The following is a 26262-nucleotide window of genomic DNA, read 5'->3' as shown; positions in this document are numbered from 1 at the left end:
GAGGGAGGGCCCTGGATCCTTCTCACAAGTGGGTGCTCCCGCTGTCTGCACAGGCCTCGGGCTCAGGCCCCGGCACAGGCCTCCGGCACAGGCCCCGGCACAGGCCCCGGCACAGGCCCCGGCTCAGGCCCCGGCACAGGCCCCGGCACAGGCCTCCGGCTCAGGCCCCGGCACAGGCCCCGGCTCAGGCCTCCGGCTCAGGCCCCGGCACAGGCAGGCTGGACGGCGGCCAGGGTGCACCGAGCGCCGAGCCTGCCGCCCCTCGCCTGCTCGGTGCTTTTGCCCATCTCTGGTTCCCCTTACCAGAGAAAACCCCTTCAACAAAAATATTGACTTTCTACCTCCCGGAGGGTTCCTGGCACCGGTTTGCTATAAGTAGCTCGTGATTTAGAGTACAAAGGCTTTTCCAGAACGCATGTTTAACAAAATGACATAGCAGATAATTGAAATTTATTTGCAATTTTCAAACTACAATAAACACAATTCTCCTTTTCTTTCATTAATAATCGCACGGCTAATGCATAGCAATCCCTGTGCAGCTTTTACAAGCAAACTTGCGCCGCTGTGTTGTAATAGCTGGGAAAGTTAATGTAGCTTGAACAAGGTTCCTAATTGTCCCTGTCTCTGTCATATTTGTCTACTTGAATGGTCCTAAATACCACAGCGATTAATTACTGCGGAGCAGGTATTACAAGATGTTATCATCCTTCCCGGCTGCCTGGGTGAGTGCAGGGAAGCAGCGCTGCTCGCGTTTCATCTCCGCTCTCCCTGTAAGGCACTTTAACCAGAAGATTTAACGTGTCAAAGTTAACTGCGTTCTCCAGCAGATATTCACATTCTAATTAAAGATTAAGAACGTAGTACATTACACTGCGATTTGTCATACATGGCTTGTTAAATAGGAAACCTACCGGGATCCCCTAACATTTTACAAACAGTATTCAGGGATTTTAGGTGGACAGGGAGAGAGATAACACCCCTGCGTGGCAGTATGGAAAGCAGGTCACCCTCTGACCCCCCAGCCCCACCCCCACCCCCACCCCCAGCAGATAATAAAGTAAGACAGCTGGGTAGTTTGGAAACTATTTTGCTGTGGAGATTTTGTTCCACCCGTCAGCCACCGCGGGTGTGTATTTGGTGGGAAAGGCGGGGACCTTGATTGCTACCCCCTGGCATGTTTTCTTTTTACTTGTGCCTTTTGCGGCCTGGCGTCTGGTGGAATCAGAGCGCCAGAGGACAGACCGAGGTGAAATGCGTGTCGGGATGCAGCCAGACTCCTGGCGGATGCTCGCAGCCCTGATCAGTCTCTAGCACGGTGGCTCAGGCCTGGTTCACATTCATGATTGCCTGAGGAATAAATTAATGAGGTTACCCAGACATTGAACATTTGCATATTCACAGTGCTTATTAGGTAGAAAGTGAATGCCAGGTGCACAGAATTTGGGGGAGAGAGGGTTTGTTAAGAATTAACATCCTGTTTCTCAGAAAAGGGTGTCTTGTAACTAAAAATAATATGCAAGCAAAACTCCCGTGAAAGCCTCTCTAGATAATTACACCAGCAGCCGGGCAGAGGGGCCCGCTGGCTGCAGGGGCTGGACGCGGGGGGCCCGGAGCCCAGAGGGCACAGCCGCCCTGCCCGGCTGGCATCTGAGGCTTGAACACCGCTGGCGGCTGCACCGAGGAGCAAGATGCCATCACAGGAGCGCCAAGGGGCCCGGGAAGAGAACCCTGCAGCTGTAACTATTACAGTGACAGGTAGCCAGCTCAAGCTGGGGCGGGAAAGCTTTTCTTATAATAGAATGTTGTGGCTAAACTGGAATCACAGAGTAGCCTGGACTGTTTCTCAAACAGGTATCCGTGTGTCCTCGGGCTGAAGCTGGAGCTGCTGGGGGTCTGTGTGGGCCATTTGTATCTCACTATTGGGAGAAGGCTGCCCGCTGCCAAGTGGCAGGCATTGCCCTGGAGCGCACCTGGGCACTGATCCCGGCCCTGGGCGCATCTTAAGCCAGTGACGGCGCCCATGCAGCGGGAGACCTTGCTGGCCTTTTTGCCACCGTTTCATACAGGTAGGTTTCCTCTGTTTTCTTTCTTTCTTTCCTCCTCAAAGAAGATGGTGGACTGACCTATGGAAGGGGAGCTGGGAGGAGCGTTTCTTTGGGAAACGCTCTCTGGCTCCCAGCAGCCCCCTCTGTGTCCCTGGCGCACCCCTGACCCGGCCTGGCCTGTGACAGCCGCTGAGGCTCAGCCATGTTGTCTGAAGGTGCATGTCTTCAAAGATGCCCTGATGTGCAGTCTGTATGCATTCCGTAGTCTCTTCTCTTGATTTTAAAAATATTCCCAATGTCTAAAAAGTGTTTTGAAACATTATCCTCTGTTTTCAAAAATAGCCTCCAAATATGAATGAGTTCAGTGTGTTTCCAGAGAAAAGTCCAAGCAGCACAGTCTTTCTTTCAATATCTGACCAGCTTCTCACCTATTTTGCTGAGGTTCGGAGGTACAGTTAACAACCCCCGTTAATCTGCACATGTCTTAAAATTTAATTTGCTTTCTCACACAGATTCTGGATGCATTCATAAATCTCCAGAAAAAAATCACAATTATTTTGATGTGGCAGAGTTGTAAGCACAACCCTATGTATTTTCATAAATCGGAGTATTATAGATCCATTAATATTTGTAGTTAATACTGTAAAAAAAAGTTTTTGGAAATATTTCACCCGAGAGGGCTTGTCTGAGAACACAGCCTGCAGAGAAGCCCCTGGGGCCCAGGTTCTGTCACTCTCAGGCAGGTTTTTTTGATTATGTAGATTTTTTCCTACCGCAGTTTCATATGCAAAGCATGCACCAGCCACAGCCGCGCCAGCTCCGAAGCAGTCACTCTGAAACCGAAGCTGGGGACGGTGCAGACTAAATAAAATTTCATTTTGATTTGGCCTCCCGCTGCGAATGGGACTGCTTTGTCTCAGCGCCGAACCAGAAAGAAAGGTAGGTCCGCTCCGTGGCTGCTGTGCCTGCAGGCTCAGCGCCCGCCTCCTCCGCGGCTGCGTCTACCTGCGGGCAGACCCTGGCACGCACCATTGTGTGCTGGCTCTGCCGAATAGCTTGCATGGCAGTTTGCTTTTTATTCTCAGCGTCTTCGTTGGGGGTGGGTTTCTTTCTATTTTGGTTTTTGTTTTGTTTGCTTTCCTTGCACGTTTGCTTTCCCTGCTTCTTTCTCAAGGTGCCGAATACTAAAATACGAACTAAAAAAAATGGTGTGTAAGAGCTGCTGCGAGGCCCCGGAGATTTCTCCGGGAGATTTGTCACGCTGAATTTTATTGTAAATTTCAAGATGCATTTAACAGCTTTGAAGGACTCCGGTTTTCATGGCCCTTTTGAGCCTCTTTGGCAGAAAGGCAATCGCCCGTTTTAGATAAGGAAGAAAGTATAAAACAAAGGTTCTGCCCCTGAGACTGAGCTCTCTGCCGTGGCGGTGTGTTTTATAAAATGCCTGAAGAGAGCTAACCAGGGCTGTATTAATGGTGACCTTCACCGGTCCTCTCACCGCTGGCTGGCATCAGGTGCTCCGCGCCCGCCTGTGGAGAAGGCAGTGGCAGTTGGCGGGCGGCCCGCTGTGATGCTCTCAGGGCATGGGACACGGGGGTGCGGTACCAGGGCGGTGGGCATGGTGGGCCTCAGCTCTCAAGGCCGGATTTCTCCTTGGAACCGTCATTGCCCTTGACCCATTCATATGGTACCTAAGGGGAAGGAGTTTTTCCCTGTTTACATACAGGCATATTATTAATCTAAATTAGATTACAGCAAACTAGTAACGCTGGGTATGAAATAAATGAAAATAAATTGCTTAGAAGAAGAGCAGGGAGTGACTGCACTTTGACTCTGGGTTCAGCATAAATGATTTCACATAATATATGGAGAGAAAGGAAAAATACTAATTAGCCTAATAGGAATCCCACCCACCCATCCACCCACACAGAAGTGTAGAAACAAAATAAATCATGTAACTTGGTTGAGTGTCAGGATTAACTGTTATAAATCTATAATGTGTGGCCAGCCCACTGCGTGGTGCTGAGTGGGCCTCCGGGGGTCGTGCTTGATGCCATTTCTGCAGCAGTGGGAGGCCTTTGCCATCACAAGGCGGATTTCCTTAACCGCACAACCTCCAAGTTCGCTGTTCCGCACTTGTCAGCCAAGAGACGTGGGAGAGAGACTCAGCGAAGCTTTGGCGTTTGACTGAGAGCCCCTCACCTCTCATGCACAGCAGTTCCTGGAACAATGACACCGTGAGGTCCCGAAAGCCAGACGAAACAGTCCTTAGGAACAGCACTGTGGGCTGTTTGGCGAAGTTGGCACAGTCTCTCAGAAGAACAGGGAAATGGCGCGCTGGGCAGGCTGGCAGGGTTTGGGTTGACACATGTGTAACTTCTAGGGTTACCCGTGCCATATCCTTTCCCTCTGGCCTCACTGACAGGAGCACTTGCTTACTACAACTGTTAGCTGAGGACCAAATCCGGTTGTTTTATTTGTTTGTTTAATTTTTAAATGTTCTTATAGGGGCTACTTATTAGCATTATGGGGACTTTTTGATAACTACATGAATGTTTTAAAAGGCAAAGTCTGCTCTTGTTACATAGGCTTTTTAAAACCACAATTGTTAAAAACAAGATACTGATGGAGTATTTATTTGTCCATAAAAATATAGAGAGGTTTACAATAGGTAAAACCATCAGGTCCTTGGTTTTATTCAACATTGTTTTGCTATAATGTTGATGAGATGCCATAGGAACTTAACTCTCATTTATATCAATTAGCCTATAAGAAAATTGTTATATATCATCTTGCTTAAAGTCACAGAACCTATCAATGATGTTAAGTGAGGACTTACAGTGTGTGTGTGTGTTTTCATAGACATGGAAATAATCTTAGAACATGTCAGTGTATCACACACACACACACACACACACACACACAAAATGCTATTTTAAAATGTCCTCATGCTATTGGAGACAAAAAGAATAAATACATATAGCTGACAAAATTCTACACTATGTTTGGTTTATCACATCATGTAATATACACCAAAGGCTACCATTAATACATGTATTGATTCATTAACTTATCTAGGACTCCACTTGCAAGAAGCAAATTATTATAGTATGATTTAAGCTATCATGTGGTTTGGGGAGATGACCTCATTGCAGCATAAATGTTGGCTTTGGCATAAGTCTACTCATCCCTGTCTTTTGATGTCTGCTGTGCGTGCTGACCTCCATGGTTTAGCTCATGTGTTCCTTAAACACCATAGCTCAATGTGTCTGCAAACACCTAATACAATAATTTGGTGGAAATATTGACCATAATGAACGCAACAGTGGCTCTTGGTGTGTGAATTTAGTTATACATATTTCATTTGCTGATGTTTGGGATGACTGTAATCTGACCTCCATATTGCTTTATCTGGATCCCTCTACAACAGGGGTGGGGAACCTTTTTTCTGCCAAGGGCCATTTGGATAATTATAAGATCATTTGTTTAATATAATTCACTTCATATAAATTTATGCTGTTTTGAAAAAGGCTCCTAAGTTTGTTGAGTTTTGAGTCCTGCCTGTGGTTGCCTTGGCAGGGCCAGGCCAAATGATTTGTGGGCCTTACATGGCCTAGGGCTGGACATTTCCACCCTGCTCTACCGGGAAGAGAAAGAAACTGTGTAAATTGTGGCCAAAGAAGAGGTTTCTGCTTTCTGTTGACCCTTCCCAGCTCTTAGAAAACAGTGGATACTCAAGAAATGTTTTTTGAGAGCATGAACGACTGAAGTTGTGCACTGGAGAAGAGACCAGGAAGCCCTTTCACCAGCTTAAGCCTTCCTCAACCTCCTCATGGCCATCACACATGAAGGAAGCAAAGAGATTAGCAAGCCGGGACCCGCAGTCTTTCCAGATGTGCCAATCCACTAAGCACATGTGCATTAGTCCAAAGAAATAACTTTGTGATACGCTCAAACCAGTCTAAATAGAACCCCCAGATGTTAGGGATCCAGGAGTTCTAAGAAAATCTAGCCAGAGAAGAGTTACAAGGGGTAGGGGAAGAAAAATCATAACATTCCCTGAACATGTCAGTATGAAAATAAGAAAAGAGTTTCACTCTATTTACACTCTGTAACTACTTCCTGATTATAAAGAAAGCAAAATTTCTAAAAAAGTGAAGATATAAAAAAAGTTCTATGGAAAGTTTATGTTCTATTTACAGACATTTCTGTAAGCATGGTAATAAAAAGCCAGGGACAGTGAATAGAATGCAAGTCAGAATGCAGACTTGGCGAGGTGCTACTGACCAAACATCTCTGCAGTTTTTTTCTCAAAGCAGCATACTGAGCCAAGACAAAACTGCTTATATTATTTTAATAACTATAGTTACATTTAATAGAAAGGCTATTTTCTACACCAATCTTCATCTGTAAAAAAAAAAAATACTCTGCTCTTAGATATATGTGATAATATTAAAGGACATTCTAGATCCAAAAACTACATCAAGAACTAGGAACATTTATATTTTCTGTTAGGATTTAGGTAACCCTGGAAAATATTCATGGTGCAACAGACTAGGGAAGAGACACAAATAAGATTAATCCTTGAACAATTTGAAATCAAATTTTATTGATGAAGAGAAGACTTCTATTGGACCTTTGAAATCAAAAGTTGTATGGTCAGAGAAACTCTGTATACGGTGGTTTTCATAGACATGGAAATAATCTTAGAATTCAATATTTTTATCTCATGACAGTGTTAGGCAAATTATAATGTTCAGAAAAAGAAGAAGAAAAAGGACTTGCATGTTAAAGATATAGTACTAAATATTCTCCATATAATACTTGTCCTTAAAAAATTGAAGAATTGACATGTTTTTACAAATCCCACATCAAAATGGCCATTGTTCTTATCTCATGATTAGGCAGCAGGAGACCCTGTGGTTGAACTTCTCTGGCTACTCTTGGTGTGCTTGCTGCTATCACAGAGCATGAAAATCCCATAGCAAGCCTGGGAATGAACCACTGGCTACTGAGATAGACTGAGCATGTGATGGGGACTTGGTTTCTGCAGATGGAGAGAGCCGATGTGAGGCCATGCATACATGAGCTGTTTTGCACTCTTCCACTATCCTTTTGCCCAAGATAAAATAAGGAATTATGAGTTCATCCCCACACTGCTTCCAGGAACACAAGCAGGCATCTAGAGACCAGACAATGGACTCAGCAAGGAGAGGATGTCCAGAAAGTAATACAAAGTTAGCATGTGAATCTGAGAATTCCTACTTTATTCCCAATGCCAGTAGGACTCTTAAATCACGCCCACATTTCCCCACACTTTAGATTGTCATCTCAGGGGAAGAAGCAGGAATGGGGGTAAATACATAAGAGTTAGGTCATTGTATCCAAATGGAAGAATGACTTCAAACTGAAGAAGATAGCTTAAATGATCAGGCCTGACAGCTTCAAACTTGATTGAATATATAATTAATTTATCTCCCTTATCCTCATTCACTACTGATTGAGGACTCAAGAAAAAGCCAAGATGAGCTGCAACCAAAATGAAGAAAGTAAATTATATTTTTGTTTTATATACAAGTTGCATTGTGACTGATGACTTGCAATCACTACATTTGAAAGATCCTAGACTTTCATCCATGACCTAAAGAAGTGTTAAAACTTTATATGTCAACCTCAGAAAAATGTGGGAATAGCATTGGCTGCCATATGTCAAATTAATCTTCTTCAATATCTGCTTTGCTGTATAATTTTAACTGCAGAGGATTCAACCTCTTTCATGCATGGATTTATCATAACAATCTCTCCATCTCTAAGAGGGATCCTTGGAGCCTAAGGCTGGTTCTCCAGATGCACTGAAAATAATCTTGAATCCAAGCCTGGCTTAGTTCAGGGGCCAACCCCAACAGAGGCACAAATAAAGAGGCTAGGATCCCCCTCCCAGTAATTTAAGAATGGAAACAGTGAGCCCACTTGCTGGGAGTTGTTGAAACTGAGTGATATTAACATTATCAGGCAGAAGACACATGAATTTTAACTCTTTCCAGCAGACCTAGAAGCAGGTGGTCTTCCTTCTCCTTCTACAGAACTGATTGGTCAGCTCCTTAGCTTTAGTACCTTGAAATGCCACAGTGCTACCTCAATCAATCCCCTCATTCTGACTAAGTTTCCTAGAGTTTATTTCTGTGGGTTTTTTTTTTCCAACTTAAAAGAATATTATATGCTGCCAACAAGTATGTGAACAAAAAATTCTTAGAAACCAGTGCAACATCAGGGAGACTACAAACACTCACCTCCCCTGGGCCTGGTGTCCAAATGCTGAAACAGAGAGGCTGCTGCATTGGGGATGGTGGAGAATGTTCATGATGTCAGCAAGAAGTGTTCCAGAAAGGCACTACATGTATTCAGAAATACCAGTGCTTTATAGCATTGGGATGCCATCTTACAGGATTAAGTGTTCCAGGGTATGGTCCTTAGAATAATTTCTGAAAGTTGTGCAATACTCCTGCTCCATGGGCTTCTTTATTAATGTAAAACATGCATGAGGTATCATGAATGCAAGCAGAAAACTAGCTTAAATTTCAAGATAAAAGTCAAAAGAATCAAGAAGCATGACAGCATTCAAAAATAGAGGCAGAGCCAAGCCACTACTCTAGGGATCTAGATACAATGGGGATGTAATTATTTCCTGAACCAGGAAGGGAGTTTTGGAACACTGGTGAAAAATAAATAAAAATCTCAGTTTTAAAAACATATATTATTCTAAAGGTTTCCTACTAATACACAGATCTTTTAACTATACCAGTAAATCAAATTGATGAAATGGTCTCAATATAAAAAAGAACAGTTAATGTTATGAATAAGACATAAATTAAGGCTTGGTTTTCACCTAACTACCATCTTGTAAAGTTTTATGTAATTATATAGTGACACAAATTACTAGAACTAATGTCAATGGTTTTATTAAACTAATGATTATTGGTAGATAGTATATTAACAATGAATAGTTTTATAAAATAGGAAAACACCTTTTAGTTCAATATATGAAAGGATAATATGAAAGGACCAGTATAAAAAATGGACAACTTTGGGGGAAAAAACTTCATCCAATTTTTATAATGGTTTGTTCTGTGTCTGTATAAAGGGTGAAAGAAGGTGAATTTAACTATACCATTATCACCTGCTCACATTAAGAATGTATATATTCCCATCTAGTCCATTATAGTCTGCTGTGCTTTTCACTTATAGACTCTTTTTATTTAAAAAAATAAATAAATTGGAATCTTTTAACATTAAAAGTTTCTTGTGTTGTTGTTGTTGTTTTTTTGTTTGTTTTTTGTTTTTTGTTTTGCCCTGGCCAGTTTTGCTCAGTGGATAGAGCATCAGACTGCAAACTGGAGATTCCCGAATTCAATTCCTGTCAGGGGCACATGCCCTGGTTATGGGCTCGATCTCCAGGGGGAACTTGAGAGAGGCAGCCGATCCATGATTCTCTCTCATTATGGATGTTTCTATCGCTCTCTCCCTCTTCCTTCCTCTCTGAAATAGATAAAAATATTTTTTTAAGTATTTTTAAAAAGAATACTATATGTGGGAACTGAAATATTTTTCAAAGCAGTAACTACCTGTGGACTGAGAGTTCTGTGGTACTTTTGCTTTGTGTTGTTGTTTTTTCCCCAGCTATCAGTAAGTATTTGAAGAGTGAACACTAATGAGAGGGAAGAACTAGGTGGAACAAGGGGATAGTGCTTGGAGTAATGGGATGAAATTAAGAAAAGGGAAATTTAGGTTGATTACTAATTACCAATTGGAAATCTTAGCTTTGAGGTCCATTAGGCTGGAGGGTAATTTTCCACGGGAAGTGGGAGACTCCTATTGCTTAGATGTTTAAAATCAGAGTGGACAGAGAGCTGTGGAGAGCATCCCGTGGTGAAGGGCCGCCTGTCGTGTGCAATGAGGGAGTTCACCTCGGCTGCCTTTATAGGTTCCACCTCCCCGTGACCTGGGAGAGCAGGGAGGAAGCGTACAGTCTGCCCCACACAGACCAGACATGTCCAAGTTCTGGGGGAAGATTTTAAAATAGTTACCCTGCGTTTCATCTGGAACAGTCTTCCTCACACTTCGACAGAAATCCCCAAAAGGCAGCTTGTGTTGGCAACAAAGACCTTCCCAAGATGACATCTTTCTGAGATTCCCAGACTCAGGATCTGTGTAGCACTCTGCTTTTCAGCAACGTAAAAGCTGCAGAGACCAGAGAGTGACATTAAAGTGATGCTGCTAATGTGTGGGTGTATATATCCCTCTCTTTCTTGGAAGACAAGGAGAGGAGGGAATGGAAAAGGAGAGCTAGAAGTTGAGTGAGAACAGATCCTGCTAGCAATTGGTAAGCATTCCGCCATATCCTAGGGTCCTATAAGAGAGGATAGCAGCAATTACATGGGGGAAAAGGGTGTTTCTTTTTGTTCCCTGAGAGCCCATTATGGTACCTGGAAGTCAATTTCAGAAAAGGGTTTTTTACTTAATGGGAACATTTCTGGACATTAATATGATAGCAAAGATGTAGTTATTTCATCTAATTTTAATGTAATACTACCTCATCCTCTGATAGGGGTTCTGTCAATCCTAATAAAATAAGAAAGAATGTAATATTCATGTGGTGTTAGATTAGTCTTTCTCAGAATCTCTCTCTTTTGGTTTAAATAAACATACCCAGACTCACAGAGAAGTGAGGCATAAGATAATATACATCTCTATGTAAATTTCAGAGCTTAATGCACAGTGGGAATCAGAGCTGTGAGGATGGAAATCAGGCGCCCAGGCCTGGCACCTCTCCCACTGCCCAGGAGGCAGAGGAGATTGTGACATGGGAAGGAGGACAGAGCTTGAACACTGAAGGTCTGGGTTCAGGAAAACTCGTCTCCTCAGCCAAGTAGAATCCAACAGACCCCAGTCTTCTTACCTTCTGGTAGCCAATGCTTGTCAAAGTAACCCTTGGTCTTCAGATTTGGGGCAGGAGAAAATAAGCATAATGCAGGGTTTAAATTCTCTTCTAAGTCTGTGCACAAGAAGGGAGAGAGTTAAAACATTATATTTGTATCTTACATAAATGTGGGCTGTTCTTGTTTTCCATTTCCTCCTTATGGTAAATTGTTTTTATGAGTTCAATGTTTTACCCGATTACAAAATTACTAAAATCTAAGTCAGTCAATAAAACTATCTTACTTACCAATGGGCTTCACACATGAAATGAACATTTTTCAGGAAAAAAAAATTATCTTTTTCTCCCTATTGGCAAAAAAAATTCTCCAGAAATGTGTAATTGTATAAAAGGAAATCCATGTTCAGAGTTCAGACACTATTGCTTCAACTTAGTGCTCTACAGCAGATTCATGTGGCACCATTTAACCGGAATGGCACCTGGGGGTAACCTGGGTCTTAGCTTTCAGCTCAAGGTTCTCAGTAATTGGCAATGTGTGCCAACCACTAGGCTGTGCAGTCCCCAGAGAGCTGTGCTGAGACTGGGGCCACTGTCAAGAGGGCCACAGCCTGCAGCACAGTCTTCACCTGAAAAGCCAAAGAAAGATACCAAATTTGAGAGGAAGTACAAAAACACCATGCCCGTTTTCTTTTCTTCTTTCATTCTTGACCAAGCTGACAAGAAAGGCTGGTGGTTGACAAACTAAATTCTCTAGAAAAGAATGCAAGTGATTTGCTTACATGAAAGTGACTGGTAAAGATTCTAGCCTCCCAAAATTAGAGCTTCTTGTAGTCAAAATATGAAATCTGAGCAATGTTATTAATCTGAAATAAATATAAAGAAAAGTTTTTAATATTTTTTTACTATAAAAAGCATCATGTCTAGGAATATTTTATAGTCACTCAAATCTACCTTGACAGCTGAGTAGACACAGTATGAAAATATCCCAGTGCTCAGTTCTGGGGTTCAATTGAAGGGATAACTCTTTTCCTAGACTTAAATATTACAATTTACTTTGAGATAATAATACTTCATATTTAACTATAATTTTATTCTACCTTTTTAAAAAATGTTCAATTTTTATTACTAGTTTAAATATGACAGTTTCACTTAACCAACTGGTAGAAGACAAATGGATTTGCAGCTATATATCAAGAATATTCACATACAATAATAATCTTTGTCATAATAATAGATCAACAGATCATGACCACTTAATGTTCCCCGTTATACTTGCTGCAGTAACTTTCAAATGAGACTGGAATGTTTATTTCACATAAAAAGTATGAGTTCTTGAAATTAGAGTTGCACCAACACTCTTTGTTTTGTTTGCTGGCGGAGTGTTTAGGTTCTATATTTTATAGATAATTTATGTCCCAGTCCATCTCTTGGAGTTCTGGCTTCTCCCAGTCATTAACTTCTACACTAGACAAAGTCCTGGCTGAGGCAGGATTGGGTTTCTTCTACTCCTCTCCCTCCCCCTCCTCTTCCTTCTTCTTCCTCATTTCTCCCACTTTAACAGCTAATGCTTTAAATGACTTTTCCATATACTCATGCTCAACTCCCACGACTTTGAAAAGTCCAGTAGTTTTGCTCTCTCTGGATAATGTTTTGCAGAATTACCTTCTCATGACTGTGAGATAATAGGAAGTACGTAGAGAGCAGTAGGCAAAACAAAGAAACAACCAAGACCTATGCAGTGTGAGCGTGTCTGTCTGATGCGGTCCCAGGATATTCCTCTGTGCTCTCTGAAGCAGGATGGGGTGAGAGAGATGAAGCTTAGACTAGCCCCTGAGAAGCCCCACATTCAGTGAAGTCCCAGGTTTACTCAGTATTCCAACACTTTCCGTCAATCTTGGCTGCAACCCTGGAGGCAGGCAGGTCAGAGGAGGAAAGGATGGCCTTCAAGGCAGGTGTCATTTCCAAATCTCAGAGTCTGTGAGAAGCATCAATCAGCATTCAGACCAAGTCTTCCTACTTTAAGCTACTTGTTAGCTTAAACCCGGATTCACTTAGCCAATACATGTGCTTCTACTTTGATTGACAAGGGAGAATTTTGGTTAATATGTCACAGCAGAGAAGCTTATTAATGCTGAAGTTCAGAAGCTGCCTTAGTCAATTTTGTCTTCCAACCCCACCTGGCAGCCCATTGAATTAAATGGCATAAGGGCAGGTGGGAGGGAGAAAGCACAGGAAACAGAAAAAATCCACGAATTAAATTGGTTTGCAAATAAGACCAGAAAATACTATGTAATTCTGCTGACAAGATAAGGCAAAATAAAATAACTGCAGACACCCCCAGCAGATCATGGGGCATAGGAGCTCTTACCAGTTTCCCATCTTAAATCACACGTGGCCTCAGGACCAACTGCACAGTCAGGGGCCCGGTGCGAACTGAGGCTGAGGGGCTTGTTGGAAATGATGGGGAATTTCAGGACGATGACAGCAAAGCACCAAGCCGGCAGGGAGTCCTGTGTGGCGGCACAGGCTCCACAGCTGGCAAGGAGGCCTGAGCTGGCACTGACTTTTCTCCATGCCATCAAAAGGCCCAGCAACCAGCTAAGTGAGAAGGAGAACTACCTAACAATTATGGCTGCTTACACACAGAGCAGGCTGCTTTATTAAGCAGAGTTTGTCTTCAGTGGAAAGTTCGCACTGAACCCAAAAGACCATCTGTCAAAAATGCTGAGTGAGGAGTGATTCCTACATAAGGACAGAGCCAAGTTTGACCTTAGAGGTCCCTTTTCATGCTATAATTCTGTGTGAGTCAGACAATTTTCATTTTCTTCAAGTGTTTGGAAGGAGTCACTGTATATGATTTGTTAATGCCACCAGGAAGGACACCAAACTTCTTGACAATTTCACCTCAAATGGATATGATAAATCTTAGGGCTATAAAATCCCAACATTATGGTCACTTGACATCAGGAAAGGTGGTCGAAGATACCTGGGCGCCATGCGCATTTGCATGACTCCACTCAGCATGGAAGGACCTAGTTACAAACAAGAAGGACAAGCTACGGTGCTTCCTAACTTCAGAATCCATGCATATGTCAGCACTGTGCAAACCTCATGGTCCATCCTTTACTCATGAAGTATTCCAACCAACCTGTTTTTGGTCATTGCAATTCTTAGTATTATTGTGATGTCATTAAAAAGAGAAGCTAATTTACCCTAGCTGATTTGGCTCAGTGGGTAGAGCATTGGCCTGTGGACTGAAGGGTCCAGGATTCGATCTGGTCAAAGGCACATACCTGGGATGTGGATTCAATCCCCAGTAGGGATCATGCAGGAGACAGCTGATTGATGATTCTCTCTCATTGATCAATTACATATATACTAAAGGCCACGTGCATAAAATGTGTGCACTGCGGTGTGTGTCCCTCAGCCCAGCCTGCACCCTCTCCAATCTGGGACCCTTCAAGGGATGTCTGACTGCCAGTTTAGGCCCAATCTTACTGCCTGTTTAGGCCCAATCCTACTGGCATTTGAACATACCTCTCACAATCCAGGACTGCTGGCTCCCAACTGCTCACCTGCCTGCCTTCCTAATTGTCCCTAACTGCTTCTGCCTTCCAGGCCGATCACCCCCTAACCGCTTCCCTGACAGCCTGATTGATGCCTAACTGCTCCCCTGCCAGCCTGTGTGCCCCAACTTCCCTCCTCTGCAGACCTGGTCACCTCTAGCTGCCCTTTCCTGAAGGCCTAGATCCCCTCCCCCCCAACTGCCCTTTCCTGCAGGCCTGGTTGCCCCCAACTTCTCTCCTTTGCCAACCTGATCACCCCTAACTGCCCTCCCCTGCTGGCCTGATAGCCCCCACATGGGGGCAGCCATCTTGTGTTGGAGTGATGGTCAATTTTCATATTACAATTTTATTAGATCATATATATATATATATATATATATATATATACACACATATATATATATATATATTAAAGAGAAGCTAATTTAAAATTTGGAAATCATTTTTTATTGATTTCAGAGAAAAAGAGAGAGAGAGAGAAGTATCAACCATCATTGGGAATTGTTGATTGGCTGCCTCCTCAAAACCCTGAATGGGAATCAAACACTCAACAACCAAACCATGCCAACTGGGCAGAAATCATTTTAATGAACAGTCGCACAAATAATTCTGGCTTGCTAAAAGAATTGTAAGTATATTAAATATGTTTACTTAATCAATTTAAAAAAAAAAATTCTCTCCCGAGGATATTCTTTCCACGATTTTTAGAGAGAGTGGGAGAGAGGGGAAAAGGGAAGAGAGAAGGTGAAACATAGAGGTGAAAGAGACAAATCACACATGCCCCAATTTGACCAGGGATTGAACTTGCAACCCAGGTACATGTCCTTGACCAGGAATCGAACCTGAGACCTATTCTGGCCATCACTCCAACCACGAAGCCTTACTAGCCAGAGCAAAAAAATTAAATAAGTACAAGAAGCTACTAAAGAAATAAATGAAAATGTGGAAGTCATAAATTGAAATGCAAATTGAGGTGATGCTGCAGGGTTGGAAAGCAGCTAAGGTGGAATCACATGCCTTCTTGAGTGGATCAGAAAAAAAGCAGCCCACACAGACAGCTGAGCAGGAAAAGCTCCTCAGATTCTCCGCGCCCATTCCGTGCAAGCACAGGGCAACGAGGGGAAAGGAAACGACCAAGGTTCCCTTGTTTTGCCTAAGTAACAGAACCACTAACATTATTAATATCCTGGTTTTTATGGAGTCCTTCTGGGCTGTTGAGCTACTTTCAATCTACTTCCTGTTCTGGCTGGCAGTGAGGTCGACTCGCTGCTGTTCCCTTCCCAGTCCTCATTCAGCAGCCTGTGCCATTGTCTTTTGTCAATAAATGAAGATGACACTGGTCCTGGCATCCCGGAGTGTGCTGTGCAAGCGGCATGGAGTGCCCGAGCCTGTCAGAGACGTGACGTAAACGGAATCACAGGGGCTCGGAACACAGCACAACAGGTGCACGAGATTGATGTTTAAAACGGTTCCTATTATTTGGCTTTTTTGGAATCAAGTCAGAATCAAGAACAATAGTGGCCATTTCGGATAAATTACTTCTGCACACTCTTGCAGATTGAGCAGCTGTACCGGAGGGCGGGGGAGCCGGGTGCTTGCTATTCGGAAGGTGGAAGCAAATGCATGTGTAATGTGTGTGCAGTGCAGGCAGTACACTACATGTCTGCCTTCCATGTGCAATGGTAACAGTAGCTCCCTTTCCTGGATTGCATTAACGCTATGGTTTGATAATTAAGTACCACTGCTCTAGAGGCAATAGCTACGATAAAAGTTTGCAGACCATCCATTATTTTTCTCAGACAGCTCTTCTGAAGAGCCCACGGAGAAGCAGCTTAATGATTTCATTTCTAAAATGAGTTGTGTAACAGAAACTTGGGTATTTGCGCAGTTTTGTTCCGGGGGCAGTGAGCTTTGTCCTGTCAGGTGTGGTTATTAATGACAGAGGCGGAGGGGGAGCTGTTCTCCACTCCGCACCCCATTATGTGCTCGGCCCACTCTCTGCCTGTTGTGCTTACATTGCAGTCACTGTTTGTGATTGTTAACTTTGGAAGAGGAGAGTCTGCGTCTTTTTAATCCTCTCTGTGAGCACTGCTGTTTTATTAGAGTGATTCAGAGGGAGAGCAGGCCAGGGGGGCAGGCACTGGCAAAGGGGGTGTCTAGCTGGGTAGTGGGATTACATGGTGGTTAGTGGACACCCCTGATGGATGCCCGTGAAGAGCAGAGGCAAAGGCACTCCTGAGGCCTGAGGAAGAGGAGGCACTGACAGGGCGCCTCGCCGCATGCCCCTCGCAGGCTCCAGGCTGCACAGGCGCCAGGTCCCCGGCTGCTGGAGCAGAGACTGCTGCTCAGAGCGCTGGGCTCCACTTGTCTGCAGCTTACTGTCTGAACATCATTCGCACATGCCAACCCCGTCACTTAATTTGTTTCCAACATTGAGCCTTAACTATATTATCTGGAAATTCACAATGGGATGGGGAAATATGTAAATGTATCCTAAAACATGGCCTGGCCTTTGATTTTAAAAAAAAGAAAAAGCCAGGTGTGTGAATACTAATGGCCCAGATGATGGGAGTGTGAATATGATAAGAATCATTATTGTTTGATACAAATATTAAAAATTTTAAACAAAAGTTAAATGTGAAGATTATAAAAAGCTTTTATGTCAAATTAGAAACCATCAGTCACACCTGATACAGTGGCCCTGGTGGCTGCGCAGAGAACCTGGGACCCCCGGCTCCCGGTCCCGCACCTGCCTGTGCGGGATCTGGCCACCGGCCTGGCGGGTGTCAATCTGTGGGGACTCTCCCTCCTGCTTCCTGTCCTCCCTCTGACAGCGCCCGCCTTTCCTTCTGGAAGGAGCATGGCGTGGACGCCTGTGCCGCCGAGAAGCCAGGACACGTGGCTCAGAGTGATTTGTGTGATCTGGTGTAGACCGCAGAGATTTTTATAAAACTTTTATCCACAATGGAATCGCGGTAACACTGTGCTATAATCCACAGCAGCGGGTGTTTTTAAAGGCTTTCTCCCCAGTGAAGCCCTTTGAGAAGGATTACATTTTGAGGCTTCTTCATTCTAACTTGAATCAGAATTAGTGCTGGAAGCCTGGTTAAAGGACACGTTTGGGATAACATTGTTCCCCAAGGAGATCTGTGAGGTATCCCCCAAAACACATACACTTTGAGTAATTATAAAGGCGGCGTTTATTAAAAAGCATTTCAAAATTGAGCTACCAGCTATGAAAGTGTGCGTACATTTTTGGGGACACCCTGTATTTTTAAACGCCGTTTAAATTCCATGTCTGGTTGTGGTTCTTTATGAATCGCCTGTACCTTGCTTCCGGGAAGTCTGCCAGCGTGTGTGACTCGGTGGTATTTGCAGGCCATGCAGGGACCAGGACGCGGTCCCGGAACGGCCTGCCTCCCGCCTGGGATGTTTATGGAAGCAGCTCCACGAGGCCAGGTTTGCAGGGACAGCAGCCCTCACCCAGGTCCGCGGCTGGCCCTCCCACCATGCCGCTCAGACTTCGATGTGCCCTTTCCCCTCTATAACGTGGGTTCCAGGGCTCTCCATCAGCTAGGCAGAGAAATGAAAAGTTCTCTGCATGAGAAATAGGATCCTAAGGTATAGGAAAACTTGGTGTGGGGAGTAATTCTCACTTTCTCATTCGTTTTTATTGCTCTCCGCAGTGAAAACTCCATGGGCTCCGGAGCCAACAGGCCTTTGAAAAAGGCCACCTTCTGACTGCAGCCAAGGCCCGGCTGGACGGACAGGGAGGCGTCTGACAAGACAGCCGCTCACTGCGGCTGCGGCTCCACTTTGTCTCCCATGGAAATGAGCACGGGACAGTCTGAAAGAGTGGTTATTTTAAGGCCCCCTGTCTCTCCTGACCCAGTGTTTGCAGTATTTTCACAGAAAACGGGAGCAGGAAAAGCAGGGGGAGGTGTCAGACCTCGTCAGTGTCAGCTGTGGCTGCTGGCAGAGAGCTGAAGTTCCAGCTTCTCACATGAGCCACAGAGACCTCTGTTCTTTGTAACTTTCAGAACCAAATGCTAGTTGAGCAGCGACGGCACCTTTACCTGTCCCTGCCATGCCTTCCCTTTGCACTGTGATTTTCAGGGAGAAAAAAATGGCACAGTAGTTCAGTTGGGAAGTTATTAGGGGAAATTACCCTGCTAAAACTTTGTTCCAAAAAAATAGCCTATGAATAATGGATTTCCCTAACCATGAGCCACTGCATTTGTGAATGTAACTGCTTTATCCAATTGGTGATTCACTCAGGCTCTTGTTGTTTCCCTTTTGTTCTCTTCCCAATGAGCATTTCTTCATTAGTAAAGTTCACTTTTTATGGGGCAGGAAAAAAAAAGGCAGGAGGTACAACAAACGCCAGTTGCTCAGAAAGCATGAGTCACTATAGGTAATAGTAACTGACAAACTCGGAGTTAGATGTCTCTGTGTGGATCAGCCTGGCTTGCACTCCAGTATCAGCTACTTCTTTAATATTCTTTATTGATTTCACAAATTCAATATATTACCAAGTTTTTTTAATACAATTATTTTGGCATGTTTTTATTGATTTTTTTTAGGGAACGTAAGAAAGAGGGAGAGAGAGATAAAAACATCCATGAGAGAGAAACATCAATAGGTTGCCTCCTGCAGGCCCCCTACTGGTAATCAAGCACACAACCTGGGCATGTGCCCTGATCCCTGATTGGGAGAAGAACCGATGACCTCCTGGTGCACAGGAAGAGGCTCAACCCACTGGGCAATACTGGCCGGGCTATGTTACCAATGTTTGATCCCCCAGTGATGTCCAATTCTTGTTTTGTAATCACATGGTGGTTTAAATGTATTTAATAAAATTCTATTATAAGATGTCAGGATATACCATTAAATAAAGAAATGGTGTTTTTTTTTCTGGTTCTATCATGGAAATGGAACTCTTATGATTATGTTGCTGATAGCATCTATTATAATTGGGTGCTTTCTATGCACCAGGCACTTCACATGCAATGTTCCAATCAGTTCTCCCAGTGACGTGGGAGGTAGCTGCCGTTACTCTGTTCACAGACGGGAGAAGGAGGGGGGCGCAGGGATGGCCCAGTGTCACACAGGAGCGGGCGGAGGGGGGATGCAAGCCAATGTCTTTCTGACCAAAAGCACAATTCTTAACAATTGAGCTCCCTCACTTTTCTTTTCCTTCACTCCCACATATGAAAGAGGGAGGGTCCAGATGATACAAGATGGCTGTCAGTGTAAACAATACAACACCGAGAACTGTAATGTTGACCATTGGGGCCCAGCAGGCACACTCTGGGTGTCAGGAGGACTGCTAGTTGCTCATCTGAAGACTCTAGACTAGGGGTGTCGAACTCAATCAGAGAAGGGGCCAAAATCTAAAATCCAGCCTAAATCGCGGGCCGAATGGTTTACTGAACAGTCATAAACTGCCATTGTGATGGAAACGCAGCGGAGTGCAGTGATGACAGCGCGGTGCGGGCCACATTGCAAGGCCTGGCGGGACGGTGTGGTCCGCACCGCGCTGTCATCACTGCACTCCACTGCGTTTCCATCACAGTGACAGTTTATGACTGTTCAGTAAACCATTCGGCCCGCGATTTAAGCTGGATTTTAGATTTTGGCCCCTTCTCTGATTGAGTTCGACACCCCTACTCTAGAGCATTTGCTTGTCTCTCCCCCTGAAGCTCCCAGTGCTCCAGGTAGTCTCCGAGTCGGAGCATCCACCGCCCTGCCCGAGATTGTAGAAGGAAGTGGTCCTGGTCCGCCTCCCGCCCTCCCAAAGCTGCCAGAGCCCAGGAGCCCAACCCTGACTCTGAGGCTGGAGGCACAGGCCCTCTGAGCTGTGCTCACCAAGTCCTAGCATTCTGGGCAGAAAGGAGAGGGAGGGGGGACCTAGGCATTTTCTCTTTTTCTAGAACATAGTTCCCACCTCTATACATCCTTCCCCCCCCCGCCCCCCAGCAACCCGCATGTTTCAGTGAAGAGCCCATCTCAGATTTAGGTTTCCTCAGCTGGACATTGCCACTATGTCTTTGATTAGAGAAACAGATATTCACCCTACAAATGACTTATTGCCATTACAATTCAGATATCTATTATATGAACTTTAACAATGGATGCAAATGTTGTATTTGCAGTTTGAATGAAGATCCAAAATTATGTCCCACTTTGAGGAAGGCTGAGAGGAACAGGAATGCAGACATGTGTGGTCTGGAGGGAAGGGCAGAGATGGGTGGGCGAAGGGCAGAGCTGGAAAACCTGGCCACTGCATGCGAATGGGCCTCATTCAGCATGCAAGCATTTTTGCCTACACTAGTTCATTCACAAAGTTGAAAAGAAAAAAAATTCTGGTTGCTATTGATATAAGAGAAATTTTCCAACTTAATTACTGAGGCAAATTGCCAACTTCCTTTTCTTCAGGAGAAAAAAGAAAAATATCTGCTCTTACAGACCAAACTCTTACTGATTCCCACTTGATACTGATATTGTTGAGATAATGTTTACATATGTATTTCTTGGGGAATTATTTTAGACTGCTGGAGTAAAACCCAAAAATTACTCTAGCAGCTTACAAGTTTAAAATGAATGGCATTTTTGCCAGCTGGTGTGGCTCAATGATGAAATGTCGAGGTTACAGTTCAATTCCCAGTCAGGGTATTTGCCCAGGTTTCATGCTTGATCCTTCATTGGGAGGGGGGGGGGGGGGGGGGTATAAAATCAATAACATTTTTAAAAATTAAAAATAAATTTTAAATCTTTAAAAAAGAGAAATATTTACACTCTATTACAAAAGTATGTTCTTTCACAAGTTTTTAAAAATTTTGGTTTTGGTTTTCATAATTAAAGCACTTGTCCATTTGGAAAATATTTTTTTAAACAGTGTAAGGTAAGGGTCTAATTTTATCTTTTCAATCTCTTCTCTTATCAGTTTTTCCTATTTATTGTGTGCTTTCCTCATGACTGAGTCAGTTCTGACTCCTGGCCACCTAGTCTGCAGTCTGGCTGCTCAACTCCTGAAGGCTCATGCCTAAGGCTCCTTTTAAGGAGTCATCATCTCACATTTCTCTCCCTCTCTCCCTGCCGTCTCCTATTTTTCTCAGCATTGTTGTCTTTCCCAAAGAACCCTGCAGTCTCATGTTGAGCCCAACTAGATCAACTTCAGTTCTGTCATTTTTGCCTCCAGTGATATTTCAGGCTCAGTTTGCTCAGGACATACTCGCTCATCTTCTGGCGGCCTGCAGAGCTCTCCCCACCATGTTTCAAATGAGCCAATTGTATTCCTCTCGGTCTTCCTCACTAACTTTTCACTCAGGCATAATTGCACATATAAGGGTAAGGATTATCTTAGCCACATCCTTGTTCTTGATGATCTTTCCTAGTTCTTCCATTGCAGCCCATCTCCTGATTTCTTGGCTGTAGTCTCTGCTATATCAAGCAAATTCTTTAACAATTTTAGTATCTTTGTTGTTTATAATTGTGCATTTCTTCTGTAGTAACCATTTAGTGACAAGTCCATTATTTCTTTATTTATTTGTCAATCCAGCTCAATACAAGGATGTTATACTGAACTCTTGTGTGTGTATACACACACATATATATTCTCAAGTATAGATATAAAAATAAATATAAAGAGAAGTAGATAGCTATAGACAAAGTTTAGATAGATAGCTGATAGATGATAGATAAATAGATAGATAGATAGATAGATAGAGATACATACATACATTCCTGTGAATAGGTGTCAGGTCTTGAATCTTGGTTCTATTAAGTGGTCAATTTTCTGATGTTTTCCATGAGCACCACAATAATCACTATTGCTTTATAATAAGCTCTAATATTTGTTTTCCTCTTTTTCACTATTATTCTTATATGATTTAATTGCTTTGTCTGCATGATTTTTTATTTCTTCTTGCACTTTTCTGTTTACTTTAGGGTTCAAGTTTTTATCCCTGATGTAGTTGTCCTTCAATGATGCTTATGGATTGTAGACACTAAATCTTTGTGTGAAAATCTCTAAATTTTGGTGATTATTTATCTGTACTTGGCATTCTGTGCTAACAATTTAGATATGATCTTCCCAGTCCACACAAGGCACTGTTCTTTACCCTGGCGCCTTTAGAGCTCAGTGGCTTTAAAAGCTTCTTCATTAAATTATAAATAGCCTGTTTGCCCTTTGTACCTGGAGAGCCTCGTATTATCTAAGTACATAAAACTAGAATCAGAAATATAAGTATCCTCTTACCAGATCTTTACCAGATGGCACATTGCAAAGGAAAACGATGACTTCAATTTCCATGTGCTTTATATGCCACTTACAAAGCAATGGCTGGATATTTTGCCCCTGGCATTCATTGGCTTTCCAGCACATTCAAAAGATAGAATATAGAACACTTCAGGACAAGAACCCCTCTGCCCTACCCTCAGCCCCCGTGCTCATCCTTCTCGTTGGTGTTATCCTTGTCTCTTGGTCCAAGTAGACCATTAAAGCTTCAGAAATAGGACTGTGTTCTATTTCACTTGATATCTCTACAACCCAGGACAATGACTGGCACATAGGGGGGATATTTTGAATGCTTGTCAAGTAAAGAAGCAAATAATATAGAAGCAGGTAGAAGCAACAGGAATAAAATAATACAAATCAAGCAATTTAGTAAATGACCATGCTTTTCTTTATATACAAAATGCTACTTCAGGTGGGTAAATTCTCTTAACTTTAAACATGGATTTTTAAATAAAGATGTTGAAACTAAGATACTATTTTTCTCAGCATAAAATGTCAAATTGTCTATGGACAAGAAACATAGAGTGGTTTGCAGCACAGAGGAGGGTCCAGTCCCAAGAAATGGAGCATTTTCCAATGCTGTGGATCACAGCTGGGTACCTACCATATTTCCGGTGTATAAGACGACCCCCCTAATTTTACAGTTAAAACATAGGTTTAGGCCTATATTCGCTATGTAAGACTACCCCCCACTTCCGAGGCAACACCAGTTCTTTTTTTAATAGACCGCCTCTCTGACTCTGGCCAATCTGAGCAGGCTTTTTACTAGAACACAGTGTACATGTTCTATACCCGAAGCTACACTGTGTTCTAGTAAAAAACCTGCTCAGATTGGCCAGAGTCAGAGAGGCGGTCTATTAAAAAAAGAACTGGTGTTGCCTCGGAAGTGGGGGGTAGTCTTATACAGCGAATATAGGCCTAAACCTATGTTTTAACTGTAAAATTAGGGGGTTGTCTTATACGCCGGAAAATACGGTACTTAGTTAGGACTACTGATTTGATTCCCTGATGGGTTTGAATCTGAGAAGTATGATCAGCATAACAACTCTGAGGCGTTATTTAAATGCTTCACATATAATATGCATACACCTTATTTTAAAACCATCAATATTGTTGTATATACCAAGGACTCATTATTTTGTATTGCTGAGTACTATTCCATTGTTGAATATATTGCATTTTGTTCATCTTTGAAACACTTCATGAATATGTTATTTCCACCTTAGGGCTATTACAAAGAAAGCTGGATGAACATGAATGTACAAGGTTTTGTGTGGAGTACAGTTTCCACTGTCACTTTATTTCCTAAATACCTGCCAGTGAGATGGATGGCTCACAGAGCAGGTTTCTTTACCTCACGTGTGAAATGATATTCCAACCAGCAGTAGCATTTCACATTTCCACCAACACAGTGTGAACATTGTAGTTCCTGTACATCCTCGTCATGTGATTATCAGTGTTTGATTTTAGCCAGTCTAATATGTGTATAGTGGTATCCTGTGGTTTTAATTTGTATTCCTTAACCATTACTGATGTTGAGCAGCTTTTAATGCAATTATGTGCCATCTATCTATCTTTTGTGGTGAAGTATCTACTTAAAAATTTTCTCACTAAAAATGTTTGATCCTCACCTGAGGATGTGTTTCTTGATTGTTTTAGAGAGGGAGAGAGATAGAGAGACATAGATGTGAGAGAGAGAAACATCTATCATTTGCCTCTCCTAAACATCCAGACCAGGGACCAAATCCACAACCTAGGTCTGTGCCCTGAGCAGGAATCAAACCCGTGACCCTTTGGTGTACAGGACTATGCTCCAACCAATTGAGCACACCAGCCAGGGCTGCCCACTTAATTTAAGTTTTATTTTTATTTTCTTATTGTTGAGTTTTGAGAGTTCTTCTTATTCTGGATACTTTCCTCAAATATGTGCTTTGAAAATATCTTCTCCAATATGTGCTTTGCTTTTGCTTTCTATTAGTAATATCATTGGAAAAAAGAATTACTTAATTTTAATGAAGTTTAATTTAAATATGCCAGGTTTTTTCTTTCATGGATAATGATTTTGCTGTTGTCTCTAAGAAATCTCCAAGTAGGCAGTCACCAAGATTTTCTTCTTGCATTTTCTTCTAGCTTTAGGTTCCATATTAGGTCTCAGATACATTTTGAGTTAATTTTTCACATGAGATTATATGGGTCAAAGTTCACTTTTTACTTTTGGATATCTAACTGGCCCTGCACTACCTGCTGCAATGTATATGTTGGTTTGTTACATAAAATTTTTCTTTTAGCTTTTTGTTCAGCTAAACATAACAATCCTTTTTTTAATTTTATTTTGTTGCTTTTATGCTTAGAAAAGCCTTCTCAACCAAAGATCAAGCAAATTAATTTTTCCCCAGGAACTTTAAATTTTCTTCTTCATCTCTTTTTTTATTCCATTTTTTAATCCAGTTGGGATAGATTGTGGTAAACAGTGAGATTATATATATATATATAATTTAACTAATTATATATAGTTAAATATAATATATATAAATTAATTAATTAGAACCCTTCAAGATATCTAACACCAAAATGCCTCCCACTGAATTTAAGTTTGCATGGGAAACTGAAACTGAAAGAATAGGAAGAACATATACCATGTCAGTTAGGACCAGGTGGAACTGAAACAGGAACTATTACTACATAAACAAGATGGAAGAATTATGACAATTTTAAATATAAATTTGATGCTAATACATTTGGAAATATTGAAGAATGTAAAAAAATATAAAATAAATAAATTGGCTGAAAAAATGAACAACTGACTATAACAACAAACAGAAGAAACTGGAGTAGTTTCAAAGCATTATCTCATGGAATGCTATGTATACAAATAGTGTTATGTATGAATTCTTTAAAAAAATTCAGACATTCCATGGTATATAAACTGAACCAGAAGCATAAAAAAAGATGAAAAATGTCCTGGTTACATTTGCAAAGTTTATACAAAAACAAAACTATAGTCAAATCTCAGTTGTGCATATGGATGTAAAAATCCTAAACCAGATTAGAATATCAATCAAGCCTGGAGTACAGAGGAAAATTATGCCACACCCAGCTGGGCTTCATTTCAGGATGGCATAGCTGGTTCATTACAGGAAATCTATTAAGATGAAATCAATAGAGTAAAATAATATGATTACCACAAAACATCCCCAAAGATCTACTATTTAAATATTTTTTTTTTCCTTTTGAGATAATTGTGCATTCACACACAGTTGGAAAAAAATAATATAGAATATTTATATGGGAATAGTAGACCCATTTACCATTGTATCAGTTTACATAAGTAGGTACAATATCACAACCAAGAAGGTTATATTGGTGAACTCTGCCACCTGATGTAGACTTCACCAGTTTCGCTCATACATTTATGTC

At 42.4% G+C, this 26262-nt stretch overlaps 1 long non-coding RNA gene across 1 annotated transcript in view; it reads left to right on the top strand.

The window, feature by feature from the left end:
* The first annotated feature begins 2573 nt into the window (after nucleotides 1–2573).
* Nucleotides 2574–26262, top strand: part of LOC123653035 — a 36861-nt gene continuing 13172 nt past the window's right edge. Inside the window, exon 1 of the long non-coding RNA XR_006742674.1 lies at nucleotides 2574–2984. This is a non-coding gene — a long non-coding RNA (uncharacterized LOC123653035). The remainder of the gene's footprint in view (nucleotides 2985–26262) is intronic.

The sequence above is a fragment of the Pipistrellus kuhlii genome, unplaced genomic scaffold (genome assembly GCF_014108245.1).
Source record: "Pipistrellus kuhlii isolate mPipKuh1 unplaced genomic scaffold, mPipKuh1.p scaffold_m20_p_27, whole genome shotgun sequence".
Taxonomy (NCBI): domain Eukaryota; kingdom Metazoa; phylum Chordata; class Mammalia; order Chiroptera; family Vespertilionidae; genus Pipistrellus; species Pipistrellus kuhlii.
Note: the sequence above shows the minus strand (reverse complement) of the source record. Positions and strands in the feature narration are given on the sequence as shown.